The sequence below is a fragment of the Rosa rugosa genome, chromosome 2 (genome assembly GCF_958449725.1).
Source record: "Rosa rugosa chromosome 2, drRosRugo1.1, whole genome shotgun sequence".
NCBI lineage: Eukaryota > Viridiplantae > Streptophyta > Magnoliopsida > Rosales > Rosaceae > Rosa > Rosa rugosa.
In genome coordinates, this window is record NC_084821.1 from 59,241,992 (window position 1) to 59,256,801 (window position 14,810).

The window sequence follows — 14,810 nt, forward strand, 5'->3', positions numbered from 1 at the left end:
AAGCATAGCTAGCTTATATAGCTAACTTATAAGCATATATAGTTTTGAAACTCATACCTCCTTTATGTTTAGTAAAACAAAGTCTCCTCCCAACTTCGAATGAATTTTCTTCTTCTCCTTTGTGACTCCCTAAAAGAAAGATGCACAAAACTGATGGATGTCATCACACAGGCTTTTAGGCATTAGATAGCAGTTCATTGCATAGAGGGGCATGGTTTGAGCTACTACCTTGATGAGAATCTCCTTGCCAGAACAACTGAGTATCTTTGATTTCTAACTAATTAGTTTCTTAGACAATTTTTCTTTGATATAAGCAAACTTAGCTATTTTGGACTTACCAACTCTCAACGGAAGACTAAGGTATTTATCATGTTCATTCACTCGTTTAATAGCAAGAATTGAGGCCAGACTGTTTTGAGTATGAAAGCTTACATTTTTGCTGAAGACCACATTGCTTTTCTGAAAGTTGACTCTCTGACCTGAGGCCCTTTCATAGAGATCTGAAATCTTTTTAAAACCAACACATTCTTCTGCAGTGGTAGTACCAAACAAGAGACTATCATCTGGAAAAAATAGATGATGGAGAGTTAGAGCTTAAGGGCACATAGTGAGACCATTGATGATATTTTGTTGTGCTGCATGTGTAATTAGTGCAGAAAGACCTTTTGCGCACAGGATGAACGGTATGGTGATAAAGGATCACCTTGCCGGATTCTACGAGTTTGTAAAATGTGAGGAGTTGGCTCTCCTTGTAATAAAATGGAGTAACTTACAAAGGTTACATTATTCATTACCATAGCGCGCAATCCATGCAGGATGAGATCCCAACTTTGTTAGAATTGCTTGGAGATATTGCCACTCAAGGCGGTCATAAGCCTTGTTGATGTCTAATTTCAGTGAGAAGAAGCCAGTGTCTTGATGCCTAAGTTTATGCATAAAATGTGTAGCTTCATTAGCAACCAAGGTGTTGTAATTAAGAGATTATCCTGCCAAGAACATAGGCACTCTATAAAGGAGAGATGATTTCTGGTAACCACTGCTTGAGTCGACTTGCCACAACTTTGGAGCAAATTCTGCATATCACATTGCTTAGGGAAATTGGTTGAAATTGTGCAACTTCCTTTGGATTTTTGACTTTTAGTATGAGGCAGAGATAGGTGAAGTTTGTGCCATTTCACATTTCACCAGTTTCTAAGAAGCTCTGGACTGCTAAACAATCATCACATCCAACTATATTCCAATACTTTTGGAAGAAGAAAGAAGACATACCATTTGATCCAGGATTTTGAAAGGGTGCATCTAAAAGAGTGCTGCTTTAATATTCTCATCTGAATATGGCATCATAAGGCTATCATTTATTTCTGGTGTTACTTTCACAGGTGTGGCTTCAAGTACCGCTGTAAGTGCCTCTAGACTTGTACCTTCAGTGGAAAAGACCTTAGTGAAGTATGTCATAAGTAATCTTTGTATTTCAATTTCTTTGTATGTCATACCATCCGATTAGATTTATGCTTCTTCTATTACTAGCTCTTCTATGAAAGAATGCTGAGATTCGATCACCATCCTTGAGCTAGATAGCCCTACACTGCTGCCTCTAGTACTTCTCCTGTTGAGTTAAAATTTGACTATGTTTGACATGTAGCAGTCTTTGTTCTTCATACTGTTCTGGAGAGTGATAGTTTCATAATATCATTTAATTTTTCTTGAATGACACGTAATTAAGCCTTCTGATTGTCAAACACGATGAGTGCCACTGCATTAGCTTGTGCCCTATTGTTTTGATTTTTGAAGTCAATTGACACAGTGCATTGCCAGTGGAAGGAGTAACCCAAGCTCGTTTAATAAATTCCCCACAGTTAGGGTTTTCATGCCAACATATATTCCTCAAAGCGAAATTGCTTCTTAATTAACCTTCCTGTATTGCAGCTTCTCTGAACTGACTACAACTAGCAAAGGGTAGTAATCTGACTCAGTAGGGCTGAGTGTGATGACTCTAATATAATTAAGGAAATCTGATTCTTCATTGTTTATTTTGAAAACCCCGATGTCGTTCTTTAGTAAACATATTGCTCCAGGTGAATCTATTGCCCACACATGTTAATGAAGCCACAATCTGTCATGGTTCCTCTGAATGTAGCCATTGGGGCTCCAACACGTCTAGGTCCACCAGACTTGTCATTAATGGACATGATTTCATTGAAATCTCCAACCATGAGCCACAGTAGAGAGTAGTTTTCAAATGCTAGGGTTCTGATGAGTGACCAAGTTCGATGCCTGCCTCCTCTTGCTACAATTCCATAAATTCATGTAAATCTCCATTTGTTTTTGTCTTCTGGTTTATCTACAACCACATTGATGTAATTAGGAGAATGAGATCTGAGACCTGCATGGGTGTCCTCCTACCACAACAATGCAACCCTTTGTGACTCCCTATTCTTATGGAAAGCATATGTTGTCCTTAAAACCTAAGCACCTTGTGAGAGCGTTTATGACTTATGAGTTCTTTCTGTGCTGGTATTTCAGAAAGAAAGATGAGGCTAGGTTTAGGAGCTTGAACAATGTCTAATAGGGCTCGTTGTGTTTCAAAGTTGACTATCCCACAACAATTCCATACAAAGATGTTACCTTGTAGCATAGCCGGAGAATGAAGGTTGCAGATCGGAGCTTGACGGAGTCGCAGGACGAAGGCGGTGCTTAGGGTTTTTCAGAAACTACCAAACTGACAAGGTAGCGGAACGTTATAACGTCCATTACGGGAGAATATGTCTCCTCGTAGTCGATTCCAGGGCGTTGTGAGAAACCTTGCGCCACAAGGCGGGCTTTATATCTTACTACCTCATTTTTCTCATTACGCTTTCTAACAAAGACCCATTTATGGCCAACAGGCTTTACACTTGGGGGTGTCTGCGTTACAGGCCCAAATACCTGTCTCTTTGTTAGTGAATCCAATTCAACCTGGATCGCATCTTTCCATTTAGGCCAATCTGCTCTTCGTTGACATTCTTCAACAGAGCGAGGTTCGATATCATCATATTCTATAATTCCTTTTGCAATATGATATGCAAATGCATCATCAATCGCCATAGAATTTCTATCCATCATCTCATGTACACTAGTGTAATTTATGGAGATCTCTCTATTCTCTGGAGTTGGTTCTGACATTGGAGCGTCCCCCAATGATGTCTCTTGGACATAACCATAATCCGGAATATTCTCATGAGATGGATTATTCACATCGATGATTAATGGATTATTTTGTGCCAAACTCGCTTTCTTTATTGGGCGAGAATCCATCGAACCTATGGGCCTCCCGCGCTTCCTGGCAGGAGCCATGGGCCTAGCCAAAACGTCACCATCACTGTGAGAGGGGACGTTGGCGCCATGCTTATATCCTCTTGAGTTGGCGTCATGTCCTCTAGTTTTAGGGACATCAATCCTTGCAGGCACGTTTGCAGCAGGTATGTGTGATCTCGTCACTTTAGCGATATCAGAAAACGCATCAGGCATCGATTCTGCTACGTTCTGAAGATCGAGAATTCTCCGCACTTCAATTTCGGACTGTGCGGTTCGGGGATCAAGATGAGACAGAGTGGGGACAGACCACGCCAATTCCTGTCGTTCCTGTTGAACAATGATGTTCTTATCTCCCCCTAACGACGGGAAGACTGTCTCATCGAAGTGACAATCCGCAAATCTAGCGGTAAAGAGATCGCCTGTCAAGGGTTCTATGTAGCGGATAATCGTTGGAGAATCATATCCAACATAAATGCCTAATCGTCGTTGAGGACCCATTTTGGTGCGCTGTGGAGGCGCAATAGGCACATAAACTTCACACCCAAAGATGCGTAAGTGTGAGACATCAGGCTCATACCCAGTAACCATCTGGGACGCAGAGAAGGGTTGAGTGGCAGTGGGTCTCAGACGAATAAGCACAGCTGCATGCAATATTGCATAGCCCCGAGCAGAAATAGGGAGATTGGTGCGCATTACCAATGCCCTAGCGACCATTTGTAGTCGTTTAATGGCGGCTTCTGCGAGACCATTTTGGGTGTGAACATGAGGAACAGGATGTTCAACATCAATCCCAATGGACATGCAATAATCATCAAAAGTCTTTGATGTAAACTCTCCAGCATTGTCTAATCTTATAGACTTAATAGGATGATCAGGGTGGTGAGCCCATAACTTAATTATTTGTGCTAGGAGTTTAGCAAATGCAGCGTTCCTTGTGGACAATAGCATGACATGTGACCAGCGTGTCGATGCATCAACCAACACCATAAAATATCTAAATGGTCCGCATGGTGGTTGAATAGGTCCACAAACATCACCTTGGATTCTTTGCAAGAATGGTATATTTTCTTTAGTGTCCTTTGCATAGGATGGTCTCGATCCTAACTTTACTAAAGAGCAGGCTTTGCAGAACGAATAATGGGCTTTAGAAATAACCAATGAGGATTTTGGTTGAGCCATGAAGTCACAATTGACTTTTGAAGTAGAAATTGGAGTCAGGGGAGCAGAGGTGGCGTCAAAGCCACCCTTGAGCCGCAGGGGGATGGCGGCGCCGGCTAGTGGTGGCCGGACTTGAAAGGGGAAGGCGCCGTGAGGCGCAGGTGCTCCTCCTTGATCCAAATTTCGAGTTTTACTTCCTTTCGTTCGGAAAAAGGGATGTCCGTGTGAAGTCTTTAATATACGGATCATCATGTCACGACCTGAGTGTCCCAAACGGTCGTGCCAAAGCCTATATGTGTCGGAATCCCATAAATCATTTCTCATGACATGGTTGGATTCAATGACTCGAATAGTGGTTGCATACAACCCACTAGAGCGACACATAAGTTTCTCTAAGACTCGTTTATGTCCGTAGTCATTAGAGGTGATGCAAATGAACTCTTGTTCATTCTCACAATGTGTTTCCACATGAAAATCATTGGCACTTACATCTTGTAAGTAATAAAGTTCGAAAAATCAATCGATACTTTATTAATAATAGCCAATGATTACATCAAAGTTTCTTGACCAAAATCTAATCCAACATAAAAATCAAACCGTAGACAAATCGTAGTCACTCAATCCGTTCGGTAATTTCAATTTGGTTGTGACCAGGTAAGGTAAGGCGAGATTTTGGTGGAGCGTTGCTCACTTTTAAAACCGTTCTCTCAGATCAAACCTTGCCTAGACATCACAAGTACTCTTGAGTACGCCTAGAGGGAAAGAGTTAATACAATAAGTCATTTTATTGATTTAAGGCATAATTGCCATTACATAATTCTTGGAAAAATGAAAGACTATAAATAAAAATCTGTGCATTTTGTCTTCATCGCCAGATTTAAAGTCTTTGTGAACTCGAAGTCTTGATCACCATGATGCGACTACCTCCGTAGGTACATTGCAAATTCAGGTCCATTGATCAGACGTTCCATATCAGAAATAGACACCATAAAGAGGATTCTCCCTTGATTGAGGCGCATTGGCGCAATATGCATAGTCCCTAGGACTGGTGGCGTTGGAAAGTGGTGCCCATGGCCAATGTTGGCTCCATGGTTTCCAACCCTATTTCCCTCAAAATCACGCCTCCTACGGTCGTGTGATTGTCGCCTTGAGCGATTACCTTCTTGAGCATTTCGATCATATGGATCATGACGTCGATGGCGACTTTCTCTAGCCATAGGACGATGCTCTTGATAGCTATCTTGAAGCCTATCAAATTCTCTTTTCACAAGTTCATTGCCATGTCTTTCAGCAGTGGCCATAGCTTCAATAAGCTGTTGGAAACATGTGATCCGTCTTGCATTTACATGAGTCCAGAATAAGTCAGAGGACCTCATAGCACAGGCGGGGAAGGTATTGAGGGTTTTCTCAATCAACTGGTCTTCTGTGATCATCTTTCCACAGAGACGCATCATTACTCTGATGCGGAGGGCTTCCGAATAAAATAGCATGACCGTGTCAAATTCAGAGAAGCGAAGATCTTTCCATTCTGCTTCTGCATTCGGAAGGATGGAGTCACGAACATTGCCATATCGTTCGCGAAGCGCTTGCCAAAGCTCTATAGCGCTATCCTCATTTATGAACTCAAACTGGAGGTCACTATCCATGTGACGTTTCATGAAGGCAATTGCTTTAGAATTATCTCTCTCAGTTTGAGGGTCTGGAGCTGTTTCTATAGGACAAAGCTCTTGGATTGTATGCAATAAATCTTGGGCAGTAAGATGGGTCACAATGTCAATGGCCCAGTATAAATATCTTTTGCCTGCATAATCCAATGGAACAAAATCGAGTTTGTTCGTGTATGTCATCCTGAAAGATGAAACAAGAACAAGTTAGTTTCGGAGTCAATGCTTCCACGACAACTAATTATTGAGATTTCCGAGCTATGCTACCAAGAAATCGATTTCCAAGAAAATTGGATTAGACCGAAACAATGATGTTTATAAGGTCGTTAATCGATGCTTGCGGACGCTCTTAGTCCGAAGTCTTACGAACGCTCTTAGTTCGTTTATAGCGCGAATCCCCACGATTCCGCTTTCTCAAAATCGAACCCACGTTATAAGAAAGGTGGGATGAAGAAGAAGGGAGGTTTTTAAGTCCCCGAGAAAAGAAGAAGAAGTATTTAAATTTATGAACTTCAAAACTTAGTCTTGAATACTTACTTGTATTTGGATCACGCGCGTGTCGATGCAGGCGTGATGGAGCGAAGCAATCCAAGTAGATGCGTGCAGCGAATGCGGGGCAGCAGGGGCTGCGGTGGTAGTAGTGGTGTAGGAGCAGCGAAGGCAAACTGCAGGGGCAGCAGCAGAGCTGGTCGCAGGGGCGCGCTAGCAGGTATGCGCGCAGGCTGGCAGGTATGCTGGCCGAAAGGGCTGCAGGAGCAGGCGGGCTAGCAAGGGGCTAGGTGCAGGGATGCTTCGGTGGCAGCAGGCTGGAACGCAGAGCTGCAGGGAGGGGGCAGCAAGCAGCGATACAGGGGCGTGTGGCTGCGGGAGCAGCTCGCAGGGCAGCAGGGGCTGCTGTGCAAGGTTGCAGGCGGGGCAGCAGTAGGCGCAGGGGCGGACGCGGGGCAGGTTGCAGCGATGCTAGCACGGGCTAGGGGCTGCGGCAGTTTTTGGCGATATGAAATTCTTTTCGGGTTTTGGCTTTTTGGCTTTTGTGGTTTAGGGCTCGTGCTGATAACGTGTTTAAGTAAAATAGATTCGAGAGAGAATTGTAGAGAGATGTGTATTATTATTGAGAATAGGAGCCCTATATATAGGGATTACAAAGTACTAGTTCTAATGTTACAAGGAATACCAATCCGTGTAGGATTGGGAAATCTAGAACCTTCTCTCCTATTGCTACTCCTAGTTTGATAAGGCACACTAAAACGATATTCCTTCAACAGATTTACCTAAAACTTGAAATATTGACACTTAATTTTGCATATCATATGTTACTAACTTATTTATTAACCATGTCTATATGTAGCTAGGGGCTTTTTACCCGTTTTCAAGAGATCACTCAGACAAGAATTCAATCCGGCAAGAGCTCTATGTTTGGGAATCAGTGGCTGCATCAGCAAAGAAGGTGCTGGGGCTGCGATACCGGTTGCTTCCCTTGTTCTACACATCAATGTATCAAGCACACAAGAAGGGGACCCCAATTGCAAGGCCCGTATTCTTCTCATTTCCTGAAGATACCAATACATACGACATCAGTTCACAGTTTCTGATTGGTAAAGGCGTAATGGTGTCACCTGTGTTGCAGCAAGGAGCAAATTCAGTTGAGGCGTATTTTCCTGCTGGAAATTGGTTCGATCTCTTCAACTACACATCAGTCAGTGTTGATTCCGGAAAGAATGTTACGTTGGATGCACCGCCTGATCACATCAACGTGCATGTCCACGAAGGAAACATATTGGCCTTGCAAGGAGAGACCTTGACAACACAAGCAGCCCGAAACACTACATTCGAACTTTTGGTGGTCACTGGTAGTAGCAATGAGAGCACCGGAGAATTGTTCTTGGATGATGGAGAGGAAGTCGAAATGGGAGGAGAGGGAGGGAAGTGGAGTTTTGTGAGGTTTCGTTCTGCACGAGCACAAAATGGAAGTCTAGTTTTGAGCTCAAAGGTCGAAAATGGAGAATTTGCATTAAGCCAAGGTTGGATCATTGATAAAATTACCGTCCTTGGGTTGGACAAAGTTAATGCAACACAGTCCAGTGTATCCCTTCCTATAGGAAAGGAGTTTGAGTTGGAGCTGAAGCCGAATCAGACACTGGCGAAAACACTCTTTAGCTAGAGAGCTGTTGCTTACACAACTAAAGTTTTTAGGTTCCAAAAACATATTTATGATCAGTTGTACTCTTGTAGTTGCACTTTGTCTGAATAAAAGAAGGTTGGGGATGAACAAATGGCATCAGAAAATATGCAACTTTTAGAATGTTGTGTACTTGTGTTTATACACCTTATTTTGCTTATTTACTTTGTATATTTGTAGCACGTCAGTCCTTCCTCTTCTGCCAGCAGGCAGAACTAACCCAGATTAAAGATTGCAACGGCGGAGATGTAACTTGTTATTGGTCTAATTCCGCAAACTCATTAGGTTTACTGAAAGTACAGTATGTCAAATCGGTGGCCTCACCAAACTGTTGTATGTGTTTATTTCAAGGGAAAAAATAAAATTGCAACATGCCAAAATCCAAAGCTAGATTGATCAATCCAAAGGAGACAGAGTATAGCATATATATCCCATATCCACACAATACATCCCTAAAGCTACTTTATTATTTTCAGCAAAAATTTGATGCCTACGTACAGTTTGGCACTTTGGTAAAATTACACACCACGTCTGTTCACTCCAATGATAGTTCAGGAGCAGTAAATCAGAAACAGAACAGAGCCTTTTGGATCACTTTTCTTTCTTCGTTTGGTAACTACTTAAAATTAACAAGTTTTATTTGATGGATTACCTTAAGCGGCAAGATATTTTGATCTATACGTTCTAGCTTAGACTTAGAATGGTACCGGTAGGTATGCAGTGACTTCTGTGAAAATTCAAAATTGTTAGTCACGTGTGGCACCACATATGAAATATATATAAAGGCCTGCTCACCTAAGGGACTGCAAATACATATCAGTATATCACCTCAACCTTCTTTTTCAAATCATACCCCACAAATGTTGCATATTGGCTCTCATCTGTCACCCCGCAGACTTTTGCCTCTACCCTGATGATCCTCTGGGCCACTTGGAGAAATCGGAATGCAAAAGTATGGGGGGGGGGGGGGGGGGGAGATTTCAAGCACGCTTCACAGATTGTCCTAATGGCTTTGGGTTGGCTAGAAGAGTTTAAAGCAGCTCACATTAAGCCAGCCTTGGCTGCTAGGGCGACTCCGAAGTGGCAGAAACCTCCAGTTGGCTTTGTAAAATTGAATGTGGATGCAGCCTTTGATCAACTTTCGTGTCGAGCGGGTTTAGGTGGTGTGTTCAGAGATCACAATGGGGCCTTTCTTTATGGGTTTCGACACACTTTCGCAGCTGCTCATTCTGCTAGACATGCTGAACTCTTAGCATTGGTCTTGGGAGTGCAATTGGCCATTGATAATCACCTTACACCTTTGCTCGTGGAGACTGATTGTCTGGATTTGGTGTCTGCAATATCCTCTTCTTCATTGGATTTGTCGGAACTGGGTTTTCTGTTGGCAGACTTGCGGGTCTTGTTGCATGATGCACATAACGCTAGAGTCCTCAAGGTTGGAAGACAGGCTAATGTTGTGGCTCACCTCTTGGCTCAAGAGGCCAAGCATGCTGACTATCAGTTAGATCTTTTTTCATGTATTCCTCCGTCTGTGGAGGCTAATCTAATCTCTGATTGTAATGATCTTCCATCAATGAATTAGTCTTTCATTCCCCTCAAAAAAAAAAAAAAAAATCCTCCTTCTACTTCCTCATATAAAATCAACTAAAGATATTTTTGATTATCTATAAAAAAAAAAAAATACAACCGGAAAAATATTTTTTATCATAAAAATGATTTAGCTTACTATAAGTAAAAATCTGATAAAAAATAAGAACATATATATATATATACAGATTTTATTCAGAGCGGAGCTCCGCTTTGAAATTAACGTGTGAAGTTCGAGTTTTTGGTCACTTTTCGGTCTCATATTCACATTTCGACCGTTCAGTTTCTAGGTACTAGTGTATAGATCATCTCTGCAAATTTTCAGCAAAATTGATGATCGTTAAGGAATCTAACTCGCTTAAACTAATGGACGAACTGAATCTGTCAACCTGAACCGTACTAGCTTTAAGGCAGTTATCAATGCCTTAACGATCATCATTTTGGCTGAAAATTTGCAGAGATGATCTATACACTAGTACCTAGAAACTGAACAGTCAAGATGTGGATATGCGACCGAAAAGTGACCAAAAACTCGAACTTCACATGTAAATTTCAAAGCAGAGCTCCGCTCTGGATAGGATCTGTGTGTGTATATAAATATATATATATCCAAATTGTTTTAGGACTATAATTTAGCCTTGACGGGTTGGAGATGGTTGATGTCACATCGATGAATAGTACAGAATTCAAGGCTAAAATTTAGCCCCAGGGCTATTTTTAACCATTTCGATTAGAGATGGCCTTAGCTGTTTCCCACTAACTTATTAGCTGTTTTTATACATCTTTCTTTCCATTCTGTTGTTTCCCACTAACTTTTAGCCATTTCATGAAAGTTCGTATGAACTGCAATTTTTCAGGGTGGGAGTATGAATTGCAGTTAATTAAAATTGCAGTTAATTTATAGTTTTTAATGTTTTTTTTTTGTTCACCTTCATAATATCATTTCTTCTAAATACTAATAGTTTTGTATTCAATTTTATAAATTATTAATTAGAGCCTAGGTAGAGGTTGAAAAATTAGTGTCATAGGATTATATCAATGGCTGAAATGATGTCATAAAATATGGTGCATCAATACATTAGGTGCACTATAAAATTTTTATAGAAAATTACATAGTAGCACATGACCAAAGATGTAAATACAAAAAACCTACTTGCAAAAAGATTTATACAAATAAGGAAATGAGCCCAGGCCCAAAAGCCAAATGAATCAAGCCTGATTCCCAATTTTAATGACAAATGACTAAAATACTCGAGTTTCATCATAATTTACGACACTGCCACTGTCCTAAATCGAGTTTCATCAATTTCCAAACTCACCGATTTGGAAATCCTTCAAATTCTCCTTCCACAGTGAGAATTTCAGCTAGAAGCTTTGAGGGAAGATGATCAGTGACTCGAGGCGCTCCTAATAGGATCAATTTCACTTCTGGAAGTGGCCAGAAAATGGAGAATTTTGCTGGAGAACACAACTGCTACAGTGACTGTTTTGGTCAAAATTGATGGTTTTTTGGCCAAATCGCCGTGACCCACGGGTACCAACGTGTAGAGGCGAAAGAGACGGTTCTTTTATGGGTGGTGGCGCGCCGTTTGGTTGCCGGATGCCGGAGAAATCAAGGAAAAACGGGAGAGGGCCGACGCGGGGGAGAGAGAGGAAGAGTGAGAGATCGGGGAAGAAGAGAGAGAAAAGTGGCTGGGTAGGTTTCTGACCTACCCACAGTAACTTTCCAAATTACCATAAACAGTAACTTTCGTATTTCGCTTATAACTTTTGCATATGAAGTCCGATTTTTACGAACCAAATATGCACGCGCTCGGTTTAACGTCCTCTACGACTTTCATGAAGAAAAAATTTTCAAATTTTGACCCGGTCAAAAAGTAAACTTTCAGGGCCCCCTAAAATATCGAAACTTAAATAAATTGTATAGAAAATCGTCATTCCTCGTTTAATAACAACTAAACATGAAAATTTTGATTCCGGGCGTAACAAAGGTTCTGTAGTTTACTTTGATATACATGAGGAGCAGATTCATGAATTTAGTATCACTAAGGTTCTGTGGTTTACTTTGATATGATCGGCTACTGTCAATGATATGATCTGCTAATGTTCAAATTGAATTGATCCGCTACTTTATAGTTTATTGTTTATGTTAATGATATGATTTTCATTGTTTATGGTTCAAATTGGCTATTGTGTGGAGGTGCAAAAGGGTGATAATACAAGAAATAATCGAACAAAACCAGTGAGAAAAAAAACTCCGGCACGTAGGAAAAAGTGCAGTATCAGAACTGGACGAGTATGAGTACAGTAGCAGGATTGGACGAGTGCAGTAGCAGGATTAGGTGATGACGAGTGCAGTATCAGAACTGGACGAGTATGAGTACAGTAGCAGGATTGGACGAGTGCAGTAGCAGGATTGGACGAGTGCAGTAGCAGGATTAGGTGATGACGAGTGCAGTAGCAGAACTAGACGAGTATGAGTACAGTAGCAGGATTGGACGAGTGCAGTAGCAGGATTAGGTGATGACGAGTGCAGTAGCAGAACTGGACGAGTATGAGTACAGTAGCAGGATTGGACGAGTGCAGTAGCAGGATTAGGTGATGACGAGTGCAGTAGCAGAACTGGACGAATATGAGTATAGTAGCAGGATTGGACGAGTGCAGTAGCAGGATTAGGCGATGACGAGTGCAGTAGCAGAACTGGACAAGTATGAGTGCAGCGAGTGCAGTAGCAGGATTAGACGAGTGCAGTAGCAGAACTGGACGAGTATGAGTGCAGCGAGTGCAGTAGCAGGATTGGACGAGTGCAGTAGCAGGATTAGGCGATGAGATAAGAGTAGTAGGAGAGTGAAGTTGTAATAACCTCGTTAGAGGAATTGTACGAAACTCGTCGGAGGAATAATACGAACCTCGATAGAGGAATAATACCATCTCGTGAAAGAATCAAAGACAAACATTTCACCCTTCCTTTAGTTTTCTCACCCCTCCCTTTAGCTGTAACGGTCCTCCTCTTGTCGGAGAGCCATCATTCTGTTTCTTTTTTTTGTTTCTCTATCGACATCTCTCTCTCACTCTCTCTCGTCCGAAAGATACCGAAACAAAGCAAAAATTTCTCCAAGCTCTCTTTTCCTCCACAGGCCATCATTCAACGCCGGACAACCTCCAGTGGCATCATCTCAGCCTTGCGAAGCTACCTGCAGCGGTTTTGGGTCACGGCACAGTCGGAAACGACGGCGAAGAGACCGGGTACGTCCAGCCCCGATTTCTTTCCAAGTGTGATAACTCGAGCTACAGATCACGAAACCTCCTCAAACTTCGTCCACAGCTTCGCTTCAACCATCTGAAGCTCTCAGAAGCAGCCTCACACGGCGGCGTGGCCCGTAGCAGTGGCTGCAAGACAAACCCAACCAAGAACGAAACCGGAGCTATCGATCCAAATATCTTGAGCTACAAGACGTCGTTTTGAGTGATTCTTGAACCAGTGAGCTCGCCTTGAAGTTCTGAACAACTCACCAGAAGGGATCGAAGCGAGTAGTGGAAGTTTTTACGTCGGAACTCAAGCTCACCGGATTCTGGAATTTTTCCGGCTACCGAAACTTTCGATCAAGATATCTCGAGCTGTAGAGCTTCGTTTTGAGTGATTCTTGAACCAGTGCGTTCGTCTTTAAGTTCTGAACAAGTCTCCTGAAGGAATCGAAGCGAAAGGAGGACATTTTTACGTTGATCGGAGCTTCGCCGGTTTCTGCAAATTCTCACCGGTTTCTGGAAAAATTCCGGCCACCTCGACTGTTTTAGGTAATTTCAACCACTTCCGGTCATTTTCAGCTTACATGGTAGTTATGAAAGTTGTTAAGCATGATGAGAGGAAGAAGAGCAGCCCGGCCCCGACACCATTGGTGGTGGTCGGCGGCGGCTCTGCCACTAACTCCGGCGGCCCTTTCCGGCCACCTCCGGGGATCAAAAATATGGTTTCTGTACATTTTCAGATTCTATATTTCAATACGATCATTTCGATATATTATACGCAATTTTTGGATATCGTATGAGTAAGTTATGAATTTTTAAGTTTAGATCGATTTCGATCGTTAGATTTGTGATCTGTGAAGTTAGGACCGTCAGATGGACTTGTAGTTTTGATATGATGATCTTATGACTGTCCCAGTAGCTTTGTGTGGTCATGGGCGAAGATCCAACCGTTGGATCTTCGTATAAATGCAAAATAGTGATTAGGGAGGCGATTCGTGAGAATCCGTCCGTCGGATTTTCGTATAAATTTGTGAAGATGTTAGTAAGGACGATTCAGGAAGATCCGACCGTTGGATCTTCGTGATGATTTTTGAGGGTGATCCTAAAGGCGATCCGTGAGGATCCGACCGTTGGATCATCATTTAATTTCGATCCGACCGTTGGATTGTCGTTTGATTATGTTTTTGAGTTATTGGCTAAGTTAAGGTCATGTTTGATTAGGTGATCGACGGTTTGATTTGGCGGACGATTCGTGAAATTGTATTTTGAGCTGTTAAGAAGACGCAGCGGGAATTTAGAGGTGAGTAAACCTCACTGTGCTCATTTGGTTCATATTACGAACCGAATAAATTTAATTACTTTATTTGTCGCAATTGTGTGAAAATATTTGTGGAATAAATATTTGTTTTAAAATCATATGGACTTGATCAACTACGGTCCATAGGTAAGTAAAACGATTTTAATTATACAAAATGAATTTCTTGGTTTTATTGCATGTGAACTATAGTTGGTATTAGTGATTATTCCTGAGCGGATAATTACATATATATATATATATATATTTACGTGATTATATGTGGAATGGTGTGACATTGAAGAGTGTTGAATTGTGGTGATTTAATTATTATGGTTTGAGATGTGACATACCATATTTATTTGTGATGATCATAATTGGTGAGTTC